The sequence below is a fragment of the Pezoporus flaviventris genome, unplaced genomic scaffold (assembly GCF_033815535.1).
Source record: "Pezoporus flaviventris isolate CSIRO_AGI_PZ_B2104156 unplaced genomic scaffold, CSIRO_AGI_Pfla_v1 ptg000007l, whole genome shotgun sequence".
Classification (NCBI taxonomy): domain Eukaryota; kingdom Metazoa; phylum Chordata; class Aves; order Psittaciformes; family Psittacidae; genus Pezoporus; species Pezoporus flaviventris.
The window spans coordinates 67,717,016-67,736,258 of record NW_026892555.1 but is presented as its reverse complement, the minus strand read 5'-3'; the positions used below and the strand labels follow the sequence as shown (position 1 = coordinate 67,736,258).

The window sequence follows — 19,243 nt, the reverse complement described above, 5'->3', positions numbered from 1 at the left end:
TCATGATTTTTCACTGTCTTTCATGGCTAACTCCAGGTATCAATTCAGTTCTTCCCTCTGCTGAATCCATGCCCACATGAAGGCTTCAGACTGGCTATTTGAGCACTCAGTGACCTGAGTCCCTTCTGGCAGCTTGCCTGCTCTGTTTCCTGGCTGTCTTTTTCGCCTGGACCATGGAGCAGTTCACTAGTGAGGCTACTACTGCAGTGATGCACATACCACACTGGCTGATAACATAAGCTCTGTCCCATATGTTATAAAGGGACAATTTATCTCCAGGTGCAGGTCACCCTCTTGCTCTCTGTGTCCTGATGCCTTCTTTAAGGGCTTCCTGCATAGACCCTGTGCCTGGCCCTCCCTCCTTCAGAACTGAGCATATGGACGTAATTGAGTAAAAGAACTCGAAAACAGTTTCTACCATCCTTTATCAAGTATTGCTGCTATTGGCCTTAATAAAAGAGAAGTCCTGCTATGGCCTGTAGCAAACACCCCTCAGGTAGCTGTGGCAGATTGGAAGCATTTAAAGATGGTCTGTGTTCTAATACAATCTTTTGGAAAGGACTTTATGTTCCATATATTTTGTGTTATTGCCATGAAAGACTAAATGAGGAAGCACGCTACCAGCTGAAATGCTTATGGAAATTAAATCCATGTTTAAATGAATTTAATGAATTTAATGTGAAATTCAGCAGCTAGAAATTTTGCACCAACTTCTTCTTAATTAAAATGAATAAGGTCTCAAAGAGTTTTAGTTGGGATAGACCAGGAAAGAATTTGTCTTTAAATGTGTAATTAAAATACAATTACATTGGAAGGAAGTCATTACTGAGGTTGTACCTCAAAAGCATACCTAATGAGCTCTCAGGAAGAAAGGTGCACCAGATATATGATATAAAAGGATGTAGTCAGAGAAAGAGGTATTAGTGAGATCATTTCGGTAGACAGTAACAGTTCTTTTATGGTCAGATCCTTCTGGATATATTCAGCAAGCTATCTGCTTCATCTTAGCTGGGGGTGTACAAGGCACTTCCACAAGTTTTCCTTCTGACACATCTAATTGTTTCCCACCCCTCTCCTGGGAATGTGAGCAAGGAAATCATCTTTCAAATAGACATCTCTGGATGAGGGAAACCTTAGCACAGACAGAGCTCAGTTGCCCAATTTTGGGAACCATTTGACAGAGGTATATTCAAAATATATTCATATTCAAAGGGCCTAATCCAACCTTGGTTAAAACCAGGGAGGGAACTCTTCTCTTGGTCCCTGCGCCAGTCTGTATGAAGCCCTGAGAGTAGCACCCAGAAATACGGTGTTAGAGTAATGCACATCTCTGCAGTCTCAGGTTTTGTTTTTTACTTTATTCCTATAGCAGGCCTATAAAAGCAGAGTTTAAGAAAGATGACATTCCACAGGGTGCATAAAACAGACAGGTTTGGGAAGTTGGGTGGAAGTGTGAGCATAAAACTGAAGCCACTTTTTGCTCCCTGAAGCCAGAACAACCAGTCATTTCTTTGATTGTTTTGTTTTGTTATGTTTAGGTTTGGTTCTGTTTTTTTTTGGTAATGTGGTGTGTTTTGGCTCAAAGTCCACTGAAGTCAGTGATGAAGTTCCTGTTGACTGTACCGAGGTTTGGGCTAGGTTCATAGCAATAAATGCATTAACTTTTGTAACAATCCATATAGGTAGTCAAAGATGGAAAGTTCACAATCCCATTGGGATCAGCTCTATTTCAAAGGTTCAGTGTCATGGATTGATTTGAACGATCTGTAACACCTGGATGTAACTCTGAATTCAAATCGCATCAAGAGAATTTGCTTGTAGGTTTTCATTTAACTTCGGCTCTTCAGATAACTTTCTGAGGTTTTTAACTGAGATTTTTACAAGTACAGTAACTCTTGTAAGAGAAATGTGGGAGAGGAAATGTGAATCTGCTGAGCAGTGTCCCCTTTGATACAGTACAAAAAATGATCTAAGTAGCCTCATGTTTTAATGAGCAGAAATATGTTCCTGACAAGGAGGTGAATTCAGCACTTAGTGAAATGCACCCTGCTGAACTGGTGACATTCAGTTCATAATCAAAGTTTTATTGTTAAAGAGAAATTGCGGTCACACCCTTCGTATTGAAGATTTAGTTCAATAAAATAAAATCCTGTGACAGTAATTTCTCTATACCCTTAGATTCCCTACAGCAATGCTTGTTAAATGGATAAGAAACATGCAGAGCTTGACCTAGCCTTTCTCACATGAAAGTCAGATGTCTTCACTAATACTCAACAAGGATGTTTTCAAGCAACTAGTTTTATTTTTAATGTGATACCAAAAATGTGTGATTGTCAGTGTTTTGGTACTTCATCTAAACCAGTTTCTGTATCAGAGCTCCCAGTGAAGCCTGCAAAGGGGTGTTTCATATACAACATTAACAGCACTTGTCAACAGGGCATGCCTGAGTGAAGTCAGCCTTCTGTAGCTACAATAAATAGCACAAGTACTTCTTTCCCTTGAACAGTTTCTTTCTTTCCCCCCAGGGTCTTGTATTAACTCACACCTGAAAAACCATCCTTTATATCTTCCTCAAGGTAATTAAAATAAAGATTCAAGCAGATGAGCAATGCAATATTTCTAAAGTGTCCATTTGTTAGCTTGTCAGTCTCTGAGGAATTTCCTGTTTCAGTCGTGACTGGAGTAAGTGGCAGCAGAGTACTTAGCCATGGAAACCACAGCTGGAAAAAACCTCACCTCTTGAAATCACAGAACTCACAAGGATTGACATGGGGTGACATTAACTAACAGAATCAAATAAATAGTGTGGAAACGTGCTCCCCATCACAAAGGTTACTGAAAAGCCACACTTTTGGCTTATGTGAGTTTTGCTTTTTTTTACCAATGTGAAGTGGGTTTTTTAATACTTTAGGGGTGGATGGTGAAATTTAGCAGAGAAACTAATGGCTTGAAGTATACAGCTGAGACAAGGGGCACTGCTCACGTTCCCACACTATCAATATCAACATATTGTGAGTGTGACTTACCGCTGCAAGCCACCACCACTGCTCCTCTCCAGCCAGAGACACTGGTAAGACAGGTGCTGTCAAACAGAGAGCATCGTGATGGCTGAATCCTGTGAGGTGTGGACAGAGGCTGGATGAAGCCATTCAACCCTTTTCACTTGTACTTTACACCAGGTTTGAAACTATATAGCTATTCACTGGTTGACATCTCTGCTAGTCAACTCACAGGATTGCCCAGGTCATTTTGACTTCTATTTTGTATCCTGTACGCAGCTTTAAAGATATATCTTCTGTCTAGGCCATTAATTTGTAGGCTGTGTAACTAGAATGCATGAGGGATTTATGTCCAAGAATTTCAGGATCTGCCATCACTTTTGCATAGGGACATGGGGTAATGCCCATTTCATTTTTCTTTTTTTTTTTCTTTTAGCCATTAACAGCAAAACACAAATCTGTGTGTTTTAAAGCAGCTCTGAAATTGCATGGCCATGTAATTGCAATCTATCGGACTAAAAATTAAATCTAAAATTAGACATAAAAACCACAACATTACCAGTCCTGGATTTAAAGCTTATAGTGCTTTGAATTTCTAGGAAAATAATTAAGAATCAATTTAAATGCTAATGGACTGGTTTGCCATAAAACTAGATAGTAGTCGTACTCAATAACTGCATCAGAGCCATAGTATTGCTCTTTCCTTTGTCGAACTTCACTTGTGACATTGTGTACATAAATTCACAAGTACTGCTGTGTATCGTGGACCTCTGTACAACACTGCAGCAAAAAAGGACTTTCCAGAAATCCTACAGAAACCAAGTTCTCAGAAACTGATTGTAGAGCCAATTGTGGAAACCTGAGGGAGGGTCAAGGGCAGGAGTATTTGTTTCTCTCCTCCCTTACCTGGTGGCTTGCTGTGTTCCCCAGCTTTGCCTATAGGATGTCCCCTATAGTTTGGAGACTTTGAAACCATCCTGCTCAGACCCATCTGCCAGTTTTGTGCAGCCCCTTTGGGTTGCACTTCTTTGGGGACCACAGGTGCTTCCCACTGTGGCTGGTGGTGGGATTATAGTCCATTAGAGATTCTACGATTCTATGATTTCCATTTAGATTGGGGTCAGCTTCATTATCACTTCTGAAAGGCACCAGGACTGGGCCCTAGACCATGTTATAGAGGTGATGATGAGGCTGCCTCTTTGCCCAGCACACGACCAGTGGCTTTGTTATACGTTTGAAGTGAAGGCCTGGGAATAGCACTTTCCCACACATTTCCTGAAGCAGCCTGTACAGTACTGTACAAGCAAATGGCCCTGCACAAAGCTATCCACATAAACCTAGAGCCTCTGCTCCACTCAGCCAGTTGCTACCAACTTATTCCTGAACTGATGAAATACAGTTTGTTGTGGAGTTGTGTCCTGGGGACAGGCTCTCCAGTGTCAGAATAAGGCCTGGTGCAGATTCCTAGCTGTCTTCTATCTGCTCATCTCTGTTCAATTTGCAGGCATTTCCATTTGGTTACATCCATCCTGAAAAACTAATCCATGTTCATGGGCACACTGTCACCTACAGTGACAGATCCCTGATCCCAGAGGTCACGATGATCCCTTGCTCCATTCTGGCCTATGCTGAACCAGCATGCTGTGGAGTCAAGCCCAGAACCATTCCCAATACACAGACTGGTGAGAACAATGTTTAATAACATGGGCAAGAACTGTTCTATGCCAGGGAACAGCTCCAGATGCATTTAATTCTTTGCTGTATTCATAGCATTTTAAGCTACTTCCATTTGATCAAACTTGTTTGGAAACTACCTAGCAAATCCTAAAGTTATTTCAGGGAGCTGGCAAGGAAGAAAAGAGGGAATGAAGAAGCAAATAAACACATTTTTCCAGTAGTATTTTTTTGCTAAATAGCTGGGCTGAAAAAGAAAAAAAAAAAGCCAAGCAGAAAATGGTAGTACCATGCCATGTGCAGTGAGACAGAGAAGAAAGCTTTCCTCCTTGAACATATGGATTGGGTCAAAATAGGGGAACCAACTGCATATTCATTATCTACAAAACATGTGCAAGGGAAGAGAAGACCCAGGAATGACAAGTTGAAGGAGAGTAAGAAGGTTGTCCCAGTGGAGCTGTTGATGGAGGAAAGATGTTCATGATGTGTCTCCACATAGCAGAATGCTTTCACTGAGCCTACTGAAATGCCACCTGGTTTTCTGCCAGAAGGTGAAACATGATTTCAGTTGTAGTCCAGCCTGAATGAAGATGGAGGGGGAAGACAAAGACTCAAACCCTTGTTAATCTCGTGGAAATATAACCTGTAAAACAAAGAAAATAAGACAGTTCTGAGAACCAGGGACTTCACAATTCCAACAGCTGTGCAAGGCACAATACCATCTTGTTTATTCTGTATTTCTGCTGAGGTCATGTCCTAGAGAGCTGCATCATGGATATGGCTTCCCTGTGCTAAGTTTCCAAACACAGCAGGGAAATGCGGTTCTTGCCAGGAAGCGCTTGTGCCAGAGAGCAGAAACACCTCTGCTCCCCTTCTGTGGGCAGAGGGAGGGATGGGGCATGATGGCAGTCACCTCCTCAAATGTCTTGGTGAGCTCAACAGCCTCGGATGGGACCGAGGTGTGGGGACATCTGCCTGCACCACTTGTGAACAATCGGAAGCTCATTTTCATCATGCTGATCATTCATCATGTTGATTGTTAGTGGCTTTGGAATTTAAATATTAAAGGACAGCCTCAGAATTAAATAGGCAGAAACCCCAGTCCTTTTTCATTAAGAAAACATCTGGGGGCTTTTTTTGCCTCTCCCCTGAACAAGTTTGAAAAGACAAGTTATCCTCATAAAGTCTTATAAACGCCCACGAGACAATTTTGCTTTGAAGTATCAATGTGACAGGGCAAAAGCAGAACAATTTGATACTAATGATTTCAGTCACCATCCTAATGCTTCATGTTTTAAAGATCATTTTGCAATAAAGACATCATGATTTTACAGTCACATTAGAATAATAAACCGTAGCACTTATGGAGTACTTTTCCTCTAAAACATGAAATAAACTGGAGCAATAAGTGTTTTTCTCATTTTAGGGTTGGAGAAACTGAGGCCCAAGGACATGACCTTCTCACAGCGCAGTCTGGGAGAACCTCACCTGACTCCTGGTTCTGGGGTTGCCCTTTGGGCTGTGATGTCCCTCACCTGCTAGTCCAGACAAGATGACTGATGACAACTCTGCAGGAGAGAGCAGATGCAGATTGATGTTTTTACTTCCTTCCTTGTAACTTCAGGCACTTCACTAAGACATCCCAAATAGCAGTGTTGAAACTCCTATCAGGAAAAAAATTAAAGCAGAAAGAAGAAGCGACAAGATCTATTCACAATAGACAAGATGAATACAATTCACCAGACCTGCTGATAATCTCTGGAGGGAGGCGGGGTGGCCACAGAGTCACCTTTCCCCATCATTTTTGCTAGCACATCCTCTGCTCTTTCTTCTGCATGAGAGAGGCAGCAATGTCATCCCCAACCCAGGTGGCTGCATGTCACCCTGGTCCAACGAGAGGCTCCACTGCTGGCATTATGGCCACCACACAGTGGCTAGCAGGCATCCCTTTGAGTGCAGGGAGCACAAAGATGAGAGGCTGCCAATATGTCAGTTTCTAATTAAGATTCACCAGCTTCCAACCTGGCTTGATTCATTATTCATCCGGAAATTTTCTTCCCTAACTTTTTTCTGTTCTTCCGCTGTCACCCACTGAGCGAAGGTGTGTGTTTCCCTCCCGGAAGCTCCATCGATACCTCTGCAGCTCTCAGATTGAGACAGAAGAGAAAGAAATAGTTACAAACCAAGTCCTGGAGTGCTCATCAATATTTACAGGCATCTGACAATGACTTATCCTAGACCATCTACATTTAAACTACAGAAATGCAAACGAGGTGCTATTTGCATTCTGAGTAGTAAGGATGGGATATTTTCACATACGACTTTGCTAGTAGAAGGCTGTTCCTCCTCCAGAAATGTTTCCTTTCAGTGCTGTCCTGGCATGTCACTGTAACATATAGTCAGGAAGTCAGTTAGGAAAGGCATTAAAAGAGACAGAATGGGTTTCCTAGCTCAGAGACTGGTCTTTTGGCAAAGGAAAGAGGAGAAGAAAAAGTCTTTGCAGCAATCATTCACCATCAGATCCTCTGCTGCTCTCTTTCATGGCAGTCACCCAGCGAGGTGTAAGCACCTAGCTGATCTAAAAGACTGATTCAGATAAAGCATGTGAGGATTCACATGATTACAGATGCAGGGTTTGAAGTGAACATTTCACCCTCCACCCTCCTTCTCCAAAACACAATCCCATGTGTAGCACACTGGAGGTGCAGTGGGAGGGGAGGGTGAAAACAGAAAGCAAAATCCTAAACTAAAGCGTTCAGAGAGAGCTCTCCTCATGAGACTTCAGAGGAAAGTAAGCTCGTACTGATGGGGATGTGATCCCTGAGGAGAGGTTTCACTGCAGGGTGCACGCTGGTGAGGAAGAGCACTGGCTGCCTCCCTGCTGCCCTGGGGAAGGACCCACGGGTGCTTTTGCTGTGATAGCTGCGCTCCCTCACGGCAGCAGCCTGGCTCTGGGACACTTGTTGAAAGCCATCCAGAGCATCAGATGGCACATCAGAGAGCAGAAAGCAATTTCAGCCATGGCATTGCTTCTGGCAGCAGTGCTCATTGCCAGTTCAAGGTTGTCAGCTTCCCAGACTGATTTTTACTCTCTCCCAGGCAATTTTTTTAATTTATTTCTTTTTAACCACAGCAATCTTTATGCTAGGCACCGTCTGCAGAATTAGCCGGAAAGATATGGATCATCATTTCATCAATTTGTCTTCACATGACTCAGGAATGCACTCCATCTGGGAGTAGAGTCTACCCTCAGGAATAAGGAAAAGTCCCATGGGTGTAGAGATAATTTCACTACATGTTGGATGTGTGAGATGTGGGAGGACAGCCCCCCTCTTTTTTGCCTCTTGCTTGTGATGCTGTGTATGAAAAATTATTTCCAAATGATGAAAGTGCTTACCAGGAGTAGACATGTTGTTATGAATGGCATTGCCTTTGAATTCAGCTTATAATTAGCCTTCTTTCTTGTGCACGTTTCCCTCTTCTTGTTTTTTTTTTTTTTTTTACTTTTTATTTTTAGGGCCCATATCTAGTACATTTCGTTCCCTTATGGGAAAGACTTAATAGTACATTGCTTGATTTCCATGTTAATTTAGCACGTGGTTTCTCACAGTAACTGCCACCTCCTCGCCTACTGAATATGTACTTTTATACCCTTAGCAATGATCTGATAACACTATCAGAGCAAAATACATAGAACAAGAAACCATGGGGATTAGATATCAAGGAGGACACTATAGGGACTATGTTAATTGAGGTGATCAGCAAGATTAAGATAAGTCTTGCTGCTTCCTTATATTGGTCTTAATAACACAATGCAGAGCCCAAAGCACTTTACCTACTGTACAATGCGGTTAAGTCCCTTTCTTCCCTAGGGTGTATAATCTAATCTTCTAGATAAAACACTTAGCAAAGTGAAACCAGCTGGTGTTAAAAGCTGTATTTCTAAGATACAGCACCTGTGTAAGGTTTTAAAAACTACTAAAAATAGTGAAGGCCAATAAAAGTTGTAATTTGATGCGTATGTACGTACATAACAGAGGTAGACGGAAACGTGTGTGTTTGTGTTGTGTGAGTGCACAAGCTGGCCTGAGCTAGGTTGATGCTGCTCCAACTTCAAGAAGGAGGTTTGCCCAGGCCATCTCCAGAGGTCTCTCTAAACAATACTTCCCTGATTTTCTGATAGAATCCGTGGGAGTAGTGGTGCTATAATTTAACATTATCATATTTTAAAAGATTATTCCTGCTTTAAGAATATTAACTTTTTTCTTCATTTTTCTTTTTAGGACGTCTCTCTGCAATTAAAATGAAGATACCTCTGCAGGAACTGATTTTACATAAATAGACTTTAAATAATGGAGCTGTTGTCAAGAAAAGAAAAAAAAAAGCACTACCCAAAGCTTTTTCAAATCAGTTCTTGACAGAGTTCTTCAAATGGAGATAAACATTGCTGGTGTAATGACTTGCCACATGACCTTGCACTTGAAGTGCCAAGCAAAGTGAAAAATAACACACTCAAACAAGAAAAAGTGCTGATTTTGATTCCCAAAATAATATTTTTCTAGATGAAACTATTTCTGCTGTGGGCTAGCATGCACATACAGAGAGAAAGCTGAGGTTTTCCTTCAGCAATATCTGACATTTCCCTCTCAACTAGATAACTGAGAGGCTATTTGGGTTCACTAAAAACACTTCTGCACATCTGGGAGCAATAGAGCTCAAAAGCAATTTGGGAGGAAAGATAAGTCTTGCAGTCAAGGCAGAGGATTAAGGAGAGTTCAGTTCAACTCTGCCCTGTCTGACCTCTGAGTCAGCCTCTTCCTCCCTTCAAGCATCCCATTCTCACAGGGTTATGCGTATCAGGAGCTTCCCCTTGGCTGGAGACCGTCTCCTACCTCCTGCATCACCAGAGCACTTGTTTCCCAGTGGTTTATAGAGCAACGTGAGGAGCCTGGGAAGCAAGGAGGAGGAACTGAAAGTAATCCCTAATGGGAAGATATTCGATATAACTGGCCTACTGAAACCTGGAAGGCTTTGTACAATGGCAGTCTTAAAAGCACCAGCTAAAACTTGCCTAGGCAGGGCACAGGATGTAAAAGGGGAGGTGGCACGCTCTTCACCATTACTGGTTTGGGGACGGCAGGCACCTCAGAGGCAGCAAACCTCCTCTGCCTATGTATCAGAGAACTGCTTCATAAACTGTACCCACCTTTGAAACCAAACTGGTGTCCTTCAGAAGAGTGAGACCCTTTGCAGCCTAGGTCTGGGTGCAGACTGGTGTCCTCCTTTGGCATTGGGCTCTGTGTCAAGGAAAATTGTGCTGAAGCAGAAAGCACAGGCTGCCTAGGGAGAGCTGCCATTACTACCCTGATAAGCTGTGTAACTCCAAGTAGCGCATACACTTGGTACTTAAAGACACTAGTTTCCCAAACTGAGGAAAGTTACAGGTGAAACTGAGTGTAAAAGTTATTAGGAAGAATCACATATTAAATGGCCAAAAAGCCATTACTTCATGGTAAAGGAGCTGAATAATATTGGTGAAAAGCCCATTCTCTTTCAGCGGAAGAATGGAGGTAGGAATAATGAATTAAAAAGCAATATGCAACATATGGATAAAAGGGGGTGGTAATAAAAATTCATATAAATAAGAGTTTATGAAGTGTAGAAAATTGATAAAGAATACTAAAGACATCAGAAAAAAGTCCATGGTTGCTCAGGCTTTGCTTAAGATGAAGAGTTTCTAGAAAACTTAAGAATAATAGCAGAAAAACTATCAACGCCATAGACTCATTGCTAGTTGGAGACAGCCTACTCGTTAAAAGCAACAAAGAAAAACCCAGAGTTGCTCAACAATTATTTCTGCTTTCTATTTGGAATAATGTATTTTCTGACCTGTTACTAAAGAATAAAGAGATTGAACAACTTGCACTAGTGATATGATATCACAACACAATATCTCTCCTGAGCGTGTGAAATTGGCTTACTGCATGCTGGGCATGAATCCACTTTTTGGACAACACAAGGGCTAATCATTTTTGAAATCTGAAGGTCCACAAAAGTGGTCCCCAAGACGCAATGCAGGGTATTTTTAGCTTGTGTGTTTAAATTTTTAGTAAGTCATGAAATAATGGGGAAATTCTGAAAGGTTAATGTCAATATTGAACAAGAATTCCAAGACAAATGAAACCACACTGGCAAATATAGTCCAGTTTACTTGGTATCAATCCCAGGCAAAGTGATGGAGAAATTGATGGAAGATTTAATTAATAAAGAATGATTGATCACCTGAGGTGGGAAATGTAATTGCTTAACGTGCAAGGGTCGAGTGTGCAGAACACTGAGGATCAAGGCACCAAAGACCAAAGCACCACTTCCCCTTGGTGGCCAAGACAGATGGCATTATTTCCCCCTTCGGCTGTCCCCTAATCCTGCAAGGGGTGGGTAGTCACCACAACTGAGGCCATGTGGTGATGGGAGACACAATGTAAAAGCTGCAAGAACCAAAGATAAGGAGTCTGAAACATCCCAGGGGGGTGGAATATTGAGGAGCCTCGTGGCTCCTGGTGGTAGAGGTGGTCTAAATGGCCACAGTAGTCAATGCAGGGCTGGGACTGTAACAAAATGAAGGACAGTGAGATAGGGACAGGGGGTTATAGAATCGTGGAATTAGCTAAGATCTTACCTTTAAGATCATCAAATCAAACCATTGCCCCAGCATTGCCAAGTCCACCACTAAACCTTGACACTGAGGGCCTCATTACATGGTTTTTTGGACACTACCAGGGATGGGGATTCCACCACTGTCCTGGGAAGCCTGTTCCAATTCCAATTCTCCTGTGAAGAAATTTTTCCTAATATCCAATCTAAACCTCCCCTGGCACAGCTTGAGGCCATTTCCTCTTGTCCTATCACTTGTTACTTGGGAAAATTGACCAGCCACCTCCTTTCTCTATCTTCCTTTCTGGTAGCTGTAGAGAGGGAAGTTGGTGGGGCAGGAGGCAGGGGTGAAGGCAAGAGCAGCAGAAAGGCAGCTGGACAGTGAACTTAGAGGTGGAATAAGGAACTTCTGACTTTGGCAGTAAAGTAACCTTTCTATAACAGCTGTATCCTGAGCAAGGGGTGAAGCAGGGTCCCATGGGAAAAACAGTCTGCTGCTGTGCTTTGGCCTACTGCACTGTTACGTGCATGTAGTTCATCCAAAAGGTAAACATTGAACTTTGACCATTGATTTTTACAATCAAATGGCTTTTCTGTTTTGATATGTTGTTCAGAAACAACAGAAAGTCATTCAGATAAATAAATAAGGTGATTATGCAGCAACCTGAAAAGAAACAAATGCGGGGAGGCAGGAAACAGGGTGCCATAGACTGCTTCAGAAGTGAGGGGAGCAACTGGGCTGTGTCTTCAGCTGGGAAAGAAACAAAGAATGAAAATGAGGGAAGGAAAGGGACATGCAATATAGACTTCAGAGGCTTCATCAGATGTCCTTAACCAGCTTTCATGAAATGATGAGTGTGTGACTGAACTACCCTCCTAAAGGAGTGCTCCAGCAGATTAGCAGGGAATACAATGAAGGATCATTTTTCTCTTGCAGCTGTTGAATTCCTTTTATTGAATCAGTGAATTGCAGATTTTGCCTATCAAAGGTCCAAGTTCCTTTGGAGCTGTTTGATGATGAGCCATATTCTGCCTTGACTTCCATCCCAGCCATCCCCACCAAGTTCAATGGCAGCTTGTGGAGAGTAAAGCAGGACAGACGTTAGCTTGATGTTTTTAACAATGTTGTGGCTGCTAATGAAGCATGATCTGATCTGGTACATGTTCAGAGGCTGTTGCCAGTGTCTGCAGCAGAATAGACTGTCTATAATGTGAAGATGCAATTGATTCGTCAGTATGTTATGTATACAGGAAAGTACAAGTGTTCTATTTGATTTTGTTTCTGTTGAGAAGGAACTCGGATAAAACATACAAGAAATAGTGTGGGCATTTCTGGCAATGAAAAGGTTTTCTTTTTGCCTGCCCTTGGCCACCCAAAAGTAACGGAGCTGTCCAGCTTGATAGGTAGCATGGGCAAGTTTTAAGATTCCCATTATAAAATAAAGAAAGGGAATTTTGCTTTTATAAGGAAGAATCGCAGAATTGGAAATGATCCATATTTGGGACATAAATGCAAGCTGTTATGCAGATCAAAGTATCTATTTGGAGCTGAATTACTCAACAGCATCTATCTATGCCTCTTCAACACCTGCAGATTAGCAATGTAATCGTGTGGAGGTTGCTATAGCTACATCTCTAGAGCAGGTGGAGTTCTTCGTCTCTTGGAGCATTATGTTCATTCTTTGCAAATAAACCATATAAAGTGTATTTAAAATGTCACCCTAGCGCGTCAGCCCCTCTCTCTAGCTGACACTGTCATGTCATATCCGTCCTTATCCTATTAGTCCTGATTGTTTTCACTACAAACAATGCCATTTCCATCTAAGCATCATGCCTTCACCAAAACCTACATGTGAAGGGGCACCAAGGTCATAAAGCAAGTGCCTGAGTTTAAGCTGAGAAGAGCTGTTCATCTAGCAGAAATGTAGTCTTGCCTTGGGGTTGATGGCATGTAAGACTGTGAGCTGAACACATAATAAAACTGCCAGCCTTTGGCTACAACACTTTCCAAGGTCTGACCAACTGTTCAGACAGTGGGAGTGCTGCTTCTGATGGTTTTCAAGCTGGTTGTTTGCCTAAGTCTTTTCCCAAACAAGGGAAATATTGCATCAAATACTTTAGCCTGCTTGTTTGGGCTCTTCCACTGTTTACTACAGCAAAGGGTTGCTCAGATGACCCTTCCTTCTAGCTGTCTGTCTGCAGTGACTGGCATATGCTGTAACCCTTAACCCTCTGCCAGTCAAGCACACAACACGCTAACCTGTGTGAAAACTCAATAGCAATCCCTGTACAAAAAGCCAATAGCCTAAAAGGAGAGCCCTAACAAGTAGAAAAAAATAGACAAGAAGGAAAAGTACCAAAGAGCAAACAAACAAATCAGGATGATTTGACTTGCCTAATTTTGTAATTTTGCTCTAGGTCTGCAATCTTTTCATTGCCCAATGAGGGCAGGTGAGGAAAGATTTATAACTAAAAATTGTCAACAGCACCTACAACAGAGGATGTTTTTTCTCCCTGGCAAATTTCAATTTCTGCACTAGAAAGGTGAATATCAGAAAATAGTCCAAACATAGTTATACTTCAGTAGCTTTTCAATGGAGAGCTTCAGTTCTCCCCAGACAGCTTTTGAAAGGGTATTCAGCAAAAAAGTAAAAAAAAAAAAAATGCCAAGAAAAGTAGAATCTCAAAGTTTGTTCTTAGCACAGTTTTCACTTGTTCTGTATCATTCCTGTTTGGTTTTGTCCTTTAAGTTGTGTCTCTGATACAGACTCTTTAGCTTTTTCCAGATTCCTGAAATATGTATGCTCCTTGGAGCCTGCTAACTTTTGTGTGCCCTGAAAAGCAGTACTTTAAAACTGATTTCCATAAAATCAGGCAGATAAGAATATGTCATGTTTCTCTGAGACAAATCCATCTTCCTATCAATTGGTGCATTACATGTCACAGAATCATAGAATCATTTAGGTTGGAAAAGACCTTTATTTTTCACTGTCTTCAGACTGTTACCTTTCAGGCAGTTTCTTCTATATGTTCCCCAGACTGCTGGTACAGATGACAATAATGAAGAGGCCACTCAGTAGAAGAGAGGCTTTTTAGTCACTGGTCTTTCCCCTTATTTTGGGAATGGCTGTTGAAAAACGTGAGCTAGACAAAGGCAGTATGGAGGAAATCACATCAGCCTTGCCTTTCTTCCGATGCCGTCTTGGTCATAACTGCCAATCAAAATGTTGCCAAAAGCAATGATGTATATTCTGGCTTTGAAAAGGGTATAGGTTTAAAGCACAGAAATGAAGCCAGCTACAGCACTGTGTGCTGCAAGAGATGGCTCCTTCTATCTAGATGCCAAATTCCCATCAGCACTGAGTCACGACAGAGCAGGAATTAAGCCTTGGTAAATGTGCAGCTTGGGGAAGGTGTACCCAATAGACAGCTGTGAAAATGGATTAATTTGTTTTTCAAGCTTCAAGTCCAGAATAGGGTGTTGGGATTTTTTTATTGCTCTTTGAGATGTTTGTTTTTATTCTTCAAGGTTTATTATAATTTGTAAACCCTTGATTTTGTACTACACCAGATTAAGAGTAACAGTTGTTCGTGATTTAGCTGCCAGGAACTTCAGTTTGCTTTTTGTGGCCTGCCTGGCAAACAAAAGGTGCACGCAAATTTGCTATAATCGTTAGGAACTGATGACTTCCAGAAAGATGAATGCATTGACAGAGTTTTTTTGCATCCTGTTGTTCATGAATCATCCTGTCACATAATAACCATGACCAAAGTTTTCAAAAGCAGCTGGCAATGTGGGAGACTGTGGTCCCCCACCTTGAGACTCCTGCACTGGACTTCCTTCCCTGAAAGCATCCCTTCCTGAAGACATCTCCAATCAAGCAAATAAAATTTCAGATATACCCCATATCATTAGGCACCTTTGAAGCAAGCAACCTTAATCATCAGAAATGAAGAATGTGGTCTTAGTAATTGCCAGTGTGATCCTATTGCCCATGGCATCTGCAGAGCTCTTTCTGAAGGGTAAAAAATCTTGCTTGGAAGTCTCCTGGGTGATTCTATTATAGAGAAAATAAAAGAAAGTCAGTCCTTTTAAAGTGATAGCAATCAGAACATAGGCTGAGGTATGATCTTTTTTCTTGCCTAAAAGGAATGCAAAAGGAAAAGACTACAAAATAAGGCATCTGCTTCTGTCTTAGGCTGGCCAAGGTCGGGGAGGAAGCTGATCTCCATCTCACAGTACAGCACCATGCTTGCAGCCCCCAGGCTTGACAATGGACACAGCCTGTCCCATGCCCTGCCATGGGGGTCCATCAGTGTGAGAGCAGTCCCGTGCTAACCTGACACATCCACCACTTGCTGCTGGCGGGAGCCTTGGGCGAGAGCCTTGAGCACTTGCACCTCACTGCTGGCAATTCAGAAGCTGAGTATCTGTGATACATCACCCACAATTCACCACACAGCTTCCCATCTATTCCCAGTGCTATGGAAATTGTTTCTTGAGGCAGCCCTGATTTTCCTTTCATCAATCAATTAGGGGCAGGCTTAGCACTGGGTTGTCTGTTCTCCCAGCACTGCACCATTTGATATTATTTTCTCCATGACAAATTAACCACAGCTGGACTGAAAGAAAAAAGAGAGAGGAAAAAAAAAAAAAAAAAAGAAGACACAGTAAGCACGAGAAGCAGGAATAAAGAGATATTTTGAAGGGGAAGGAATGGCAAGAGCAGGGACTTGACAGCTGCCCAGGGAAGAGGGTGTTCTCTGGTTGCCCATCTGGTCAGTCTCGCCATCTTCCAGGGTCAGGGAGGCTAACAGTGTGGTGCAAAATCCATAGCTCCCAGGTGTATTAGTGGTGATACTCCTTGTTATGCTGAGCTATGTAACCAGCTGGGAGCTTTGTGGAAAAGTCTGGTAATGAGGCTCTCCTTTATCCCTTTACCACAGACTCAGTCACACCAAGACTCCCATGTTCTACACAGGGATATGTTCTCTTAGGGAATAAAGGAAAAAAACAAAAAATATTCGTTTTGTTGTTTTCTTTTTTTTTTTTTTGCTACTATAACAATCTGGTATCAGGAGCTTTGAAATTCTCACATCTTCAGCTCCTATAGTTCAAACAAACTTATTTTACATTTTCCCTCTGCTTTCCCCCACCTTCTACGCTTCATTGCTGCAACAGTCTCCCATAACACATTCACAGATTAAAAACAGCCTTCTGCCACCCTTCATCTACTTTGGCCAGTTTAAAACTAGGCAAACTACCCTAGGCACTGCAGAGTAGAGAAAGCAATGTGTGCATATGGACTCTAACCTAAAGGGAACAATTCTAATAGAAAGAAGCAGCAGATTATTCGTATTTCCAAGATTTCTGATTTTGCACCCCCCTTTTCTGCTGCTTTTTTTTTTTCATTATGCTAAAACAGTCAGCCAAAGGTCCAGAAAAGCAATAATTACAGTTACTGTGTGGTGGGAACAATGATTCACGAACAACAGGACACAAGAAAATCCCATCAATGTGTTCATCTTTCCTGAAGCGATAGGGTCCTAATGATTAGAGCTGAGCGAGCAGCAGGGAGAGTGATGCATGAAGAGCAGAGCTGTGTTTTGAATTGGCCCTGAGTGCAGATGTTTCTTGAATAGTTCTTGGGCTATTAACTGCCAGCTTGAGCCATATTTTGGGAGGACCTTTGACTCACAGACATTAGCGAGGAGTGAGCACAGCATCATATGCAGTAGCAGGTATGACCCTGAAGCAATTGCAACCTGTGTGCTGGCTATACCTACCTGCAAGGAAAGGTGTAAGGAATCCAAGGAATACAAGGTCCTGAAAATACATCTTAATATCATAGATGTTCTTGACAAATGAACTGTAATGACTGTGTGAGAGGAGAATGTTGGACAGGAGCAAAAAACCTGTGGGGTATGGGACAAAAAGCAGCTGGGAGATGCATCTTCTGCCCAGCCAATTACTGAGGGCTCAGGTGCCTAGACAAGAGCAACCACAGCACCCCACTAGTACACAACACTCACCTGTAGAAAGGGCCATGTAGTTGGGCCGCGTAGCTGAGCAATTGCCATGCCAGCTCACAGCCACCACTGGTTTTTATGCTATGATACATCTCAGTCTTCACACAAAATGTTTTGTGAAGCAACTTAACATACAAATCCCTTTAGCAAGAACGTGGAGCAGGTTTTTCTCAAATGATTAATAATCTGGTTTAAAGATCACTTGTGCTGGCTATTGAGCAATGTTAACCAGGTTCAATCAATCTAGTGACCGGGCTGGATGGCAAATTATAGAAATTTCTGGGTAAGTAAAATCTGTTTCCCCATTTGCTCCCTTGAGCACGTGCAAAAATCAATAGCTCAGGAAGCCTTTCAATGCCTCTGTCCCCGTGTGAACTCCATTTTTTTCCTCAGCTGCTACTCATTTACCTACCAAGGCAGACAGATGCTTTCCTGTGGTTGCTGCCAATGTTGCGTCATCAAAGGTGAACTGCTGTCAAGACACTGCAGAATACACGCTGAGAGACTGAGCTTATTCGGAAACCATTGTTTGCTTCCCCAGATCTTCACACACATCTGTACTTATTCACCCATGCACATAATGCTTAGAAGAGCAGCTGTTATGGGGAGAACTGTCTCAAACAGATGCATCTTGTCTGATTCCCCCAGCCCACACCTTCTGCCTCCCTCCCTCTGTGAGATGTACCAAATTTCAGGGCAGACCAAAAAATCCTGCTTGTTTGGACCTATCCAGGAATTGAACTTGATCAAAAAGGCATCCCTGCCAAAACGATAAAGCAAGGAAGGTTTGGAAGATTGCTGTCTCCTCTGACTTGATATAGAGCTGTTCATCGCATGTGGAAAAACATAACATCTTGTTAGACAAGTCCTGGAGCACTCTACTCTCTCGTGTTGCTGCATGGCTTCATGTCTGGCATAAATCAAGGACCCTAAGCTGATCTCTTCTACTTAATATGCACAGTTTTTAATGATATGTTTAAGATTGTTTGTTTTGTTTTTTTCCCCTTCATCTGAATTTGAAAACAGTTCCTGGCAATGGAGTATTGAACAAAAACTTTGAGATTGATGGATTTGGTTGGTTTCGGGGGAGGGAGGTAAAAGACGTGTCAGATCTGACAATTGGACTTTATATCCCTACTTAGTAGGTAATTCTCCTTAAGATTTAAATACTCTCCCGGATGGAATTAAAATTGTACTTTTCCAATTTAGTGCCCATTAGGACTTGTAAATTCTCTGGTGGTACAACAGCCTGGGGACAATGCCCATTAATATCTGTTATTTTCTTGCTATCATAATTCCTAAGGCCTGTTCCACAAATACTTCACATAAATGCTTAGTGGCAATTCCCTCAGAGCACTTAGGATCATTAGAGTGGCAACAGAAAACAGTTATAGCCTTGGCTTTTTTTATTTGCTCTGCCAAATCATTTAGCAAAAAATATTAGCACCAAGATAGGAGCAGTCATCTCCCATTCCCCTGCTCTGCAGCTCTGAACTGAGAGCTCCCATGTTTTCTGCTTTGGGACCAATTATTTTGTGTTATTATACATTCCTTTAAAATTCAGCCTTTCTTTCATGCATGAAAATTTCAACACGGTATTTCTCAGCTTTCAGCGTTACTGAACAGCAACAAGAGTTCCTGGCCACCCTGATCTGCACAGCCCTGCTTTGTGTGGGGAAGATGCTCCCTACTCAGTACCGCCTGTCTCAGGGGAGAGGCGGCTGTTGTGGGTGGGAGTGTGGAGAAGACATGCCCACTGTCCACTGCTTTTCTGTGCAGGTAAAGCCTTCAGCTTGACTGGAGTCAATGGAAATCTGGTCTCCATGCCCACACGAATCACACTGCAGTCTTGGGGTTTAATTCTGCATAAACCAGAGGTTTCCTCC

At 42.2% G+C, this 19,243-nt stretch overlaps 1 long non-coding RNA gene across 1 annotated transcript; it reads right to left on the bottom strand.

Annotated features, from left to right (window-relative positions):
* Window positions 1–4,942: 4,942 nt before the first annotated feature.
* On the bottom strand, window positions 4,943–18,233 carry LOC133267113 (uncharacterized). Its single transcript, XR_009742639.1, has 3 exons — window positions 17,361–18,233; window positions 6,209–6,337; window positions 4,943–5,316 (listed from the first exon to the last, which is right to left on the bottom strand). It is a non-coding gene; the product is annotated as an uncharacterized LOC133267113 (long non-coding RNA).
* Between the last annotated feature and the right edge of the window lie 1,010 nt (window positions 18,234–19,243).